This window comes from Rattus norvegicus, chromosome 6 (assembly GCF_036323735.1).
Source record: "Rattus norvegicus strain BN/NHsdMcwi chromosome 6, GRCr8, whole genome shotgun sequence".
Classification (NCBI taxonomy): domain Eukaryota; kingdom Metazoa; phylum Chordata; class Mammalia; order Rodentia; family Muridae; genus Rattus; species Rattus norvegicus.
Window position 1 is genome coordinate 136,618,238 of NC_086024.1, and position 4,506 is coordinate 136,622,743.

The window sequence follows — 4,506 nt, forward strand, 5'->3', positions numbered from 1 at the left end:
AGTGCAAGCTGGGACCAATGCTTCTGATCTGGGAGTGAGCCTTCGGCTGGCTCTGTGGTGTGGCTAGGGTCCTCGGCCCTGACCATAGTGAAAGCAAACAGCGGGTGCAGCACCTTTGTGTGAAAGGATGATCAGAGTAATGTCATCATTTTACAGTCAGGTGACCCCCCTCAGCATCCAAAGGCACAGCCTAGCAGCCATTGTCACCATGGTTAAAGGGGCCTCTGCAAACAGAGAGAACACAGAATGTGTGGTGATTGTGGCTCATGGTCGCCATTGTGGTTTAGATCTTGAATGTCTCCGACAGGTGTGGCTGCTGAAGGCTTAGTTTCTACACGATGGCTCTGTGGGGAGGTGGTGGAACCTATTGGAGCCTATAGGGGGTAGTAGGTCATAGGGCATTCCCTGAAAGCAGCTAGTCGGAGTCCAGCCCCCCACTTCTGTCCCCTTACCTAGAACAGGGATATCGCCACTGCTGAACAAACGGGCCCTGCCCCTCATCAGTGGCTTGCTGACCAGTCCATATACACAGGCTGTGTGAGGACGCCGTTGGTCCTCAGGGCGCCAGCCACCAAGCTTCTGGTTTCAGGGAAAGAGATTACATTGCTTTAGGTCGAATTAGAGCTAGGGACATTTGGAAACAGACTCCCCAGTCCCCACGGCTGAAGGCCAGGGACTGTGCCCAAGTGTCATGTCAGCAGCCATCTCTGCAGAAGCTGCTAGCTTCATGCAGATGGGCAGGGTGTGTGTGTGCGTGTGTGTACATGTGTGTACGTGTGTGCGTGTGTATGTACGTGTGTGTGTGCGTGTGTGTGTGTGTGTGTGTGTGTGTGTGTGTGTGTGTGTGTGTGTAAAGCCATCCCACTGGCTCCGAGGCTGCTGTCTTTGAGGAGGGCCTTCACAGGAGCTGTTATGACTCTGCCTGAAGCCAGACAAGAAGTCTAAGATAATCTGTTCCAAGTCTGCAGGCTCAGCAAGACCAGCAGATGACCTCTCTGGCTGGCCACTCGCCTCTGGGTTGGACCTTTTGGTGATGTTAGGCAGGAAGCTTTAAAACAGCCACTTCTCCCAGAGGACCAGGGCTGGTGGGAAGACATTGCTCACAGCCTTGATCTGGGGATCTGATCTCAGGACGGTGAGGAACATCTCCTTGGTCCCGGCTGCTGGCACTCTTGAGAGGTTCCAGAAACATTGGGAGATGAGCCAGGAAGTCGATGGGTCCTTGGAGGTGTGTTGTTTGTGACAACCTCTTCCTTCTGGTTTCTCTTCGCTTTCTGGCCACCACGATGTGAACTGCCCTGCAGTGCTGTGTCCTCCCCTGTAAGGACTGAACCCCTGAAAGCCTGAATAAACCTTTCCTCACTGAAGCTGGCCTTGTCAGGCGTTCTCTCAGTTGTGTAAGAGGAAAAATACAAGAGCAGAGAGAAGCAAACACTGGCCTCTTCCTCGGGACGGGGCCTGACTTTGAGAGGAAGGTTGGCAGCAGGGAGGCAGCACATGGGAATGAGGAATCTGTGACGAGCACACATCAGTCTCCTAGTCTATACTGCCCCAGCCTGGTCTCCATGAGGCAGCGGATGCTCCAGGATCATCAGGACAGAGTTCTGTCATGAAAGGTCCCTGTGAGGTTTGTCTCCTCTACTGTCCTGGGCTTATATCCCCAACAGTTCAGCCTGATCCCGTAAGAGCACTCAGTAGCATAAGAAAGGATACACTTACCCTCCAGTGCTCCAGGTGACTGGCCTGTCCCTGTTGAGGAATGAGAGAGTCCAGCCGCCCAGCCCTTGCTGGAACATCAGTACTGAGTAGCTGTCCTCTGCTGGATCTCATCCCAGGACTCAATATCGCAGACTCTGCTGGACCACAGGACTGATTGGCTTTGGCTCTGGTGTCTGCACCCTGATATCTGGCTACTCCAGACAGTGTCAGAACTGAGTGACCAGACTTCTCCCTGATCCGTGGCCTGGATGCCCCAAATTGAGGCAGCAGCCTCCTAGCCAGGCCGTAAGAGCCAAACCCACGGGCTGGTCCCTCTTTGAGCCCATGGTCAGGACTGACTTTGCCCTAGGCCTTGCACTGCCTACAAGGCTGGGCTCCTTAGCCTGGGCCTGGGGCCTGACACGTGGCAAGAGTGGGTTCATTCGTTCTTTTGTCATTTTTTTTTTCCTTTTTTTCTGTGCTTCAGAGACACCAAATTAGTAACACTATTTTTGATTTTGGAAAAAAAAAAAAAAAGGATACACTTCTTTTTGAAAGACAGGGTCTCTCTGTGTAGCCCAAGCTGGCCTCTGGTTCACAGAGATCCCTCTGCCTCTACTTCCTGACTGCTGGGACCAAAGGTGTGCACCACCACACTTGGCTTTTCTTGGACTTAAGGTGTGTGTGTCTGTGTGTGTGTGTGTCTGTGTGTGTGTGTGTGTGTGTGTGTCTGTGTGTCTGTGTGTGTGTGAGATGTGGGAGGGGTTCAGACACTATACTGTGACATTTATATGGAGGTCAGAGGTCAGCTTTTGGGAGTTGGTTCTCTCCTACACCGTGTTGAGGCTGGTTCTCTTGCCTCTGTACTGGTCCCCCTGCTCCCTCCCTTCCCCTCAGTTGCTCCTCATGGTTCTGCCTCCCATCTTGCTGTAGGAGTGATGGATTACAGAGGTACCCACTGGGTCCATTATCAGAGTACATTACTGCTGGCCATCTCTCCAGACTGAAGCATTAGCTTCTGACACAGTCTTCTGTGCAGTCCTGGAGGGCCTGCAGACCGACTGTGCCCAAGCTTGTGACTCTCTCTCTTGAAGCCCCTGTCTCCAGAGTGCTTGGACGGTAGGAATGTGCCACCAGCTTATGCACTCACACACATTTGTAACATAAAGGCCGTCTCAGGGACATGCTTTTTAATGGTTTTCCTACAAAATGCTTCCTTGATAAATCTCAATATTTCTTATATTTACATTGTGTGGTTGTCTTAAAAACAATCTCAAAAGGGGCTGGAGAGATGAGCCAGTAGGTAAGAGCCCTGGCTGCTCTTCCTGAGGACCTAGGTTCAATTCCCAGCACCCAGGCGATGCCTCACAACCATCTCTAACTCCAATTCCAGGAGATCGGAAGCCCCCTTCTGACCTCTGAGGGCACGCACACCACACACCACACACATTCACACACCCCCACACATACCACACACACACACACACACACACACACCCCACATACACACATACACACACACACCCCACATACACACATACACACACACACACACACACCCCACATACACACACACACACACCACATACACATACATACACACACACACACCACACACACACATACACCCCCCACATACCACACACACACACACACCCCACATACACACATACACACACCACATACACATACATACACACACACACACCACACACACACCACACACACACACACCCCACATACACACATACACACACCACATACACATACATACACACACACACCACACACACACCACACACATACACCCCACACACACATACCACACACACACCACACATACACACATACACACACCACATACACATACATACACACACACACCACACACACACCACACACACACACACCCCACACACACCACATACACACACTATATACACATACATACACACACACCACACACACACACATACACACACCCCCACACATACCACACACACACACCCCACATACACACATACACATACCACATACCACATACACATACATACACACACACACATCACACACACACCACACACACACACACCCCACATACACACATAAACACACCACATACACATACATACACACACACACCACACACACACCCCACATACACACATACACCACATACACATACATACACACACATACCACACACACACACCACACATACCACACACACACACACCCCCCACATACACACACACACACCACACACACCCCACATACACACACATACACACACCACATACACATACATACACACACACACCACATACACACACCACACACACACCACACATACACACACCACATACACACACACACACCCCACACACACATACACACACCACACACACACACACCCCACATACACACACACACACACCACATACACATACATACACACACACCTCACACACCACACACACACACCACACACACACACCCCACACCCACACATACACACACCACATACACACACACACCCACACATACCACACACACACACACACACCCAACATACACACATACACACACCACATACACACACACACCACACACACACCCCACACACACACACACACACCCCACATACACACATACACACACCACATACACATACATACACACACACACCACACACACCACACACACACACACCACACACACACCACACACACACCACACACACACACACCACACAATACACCCCACACACACATACCACACACACACACACACACCCCACATACACAC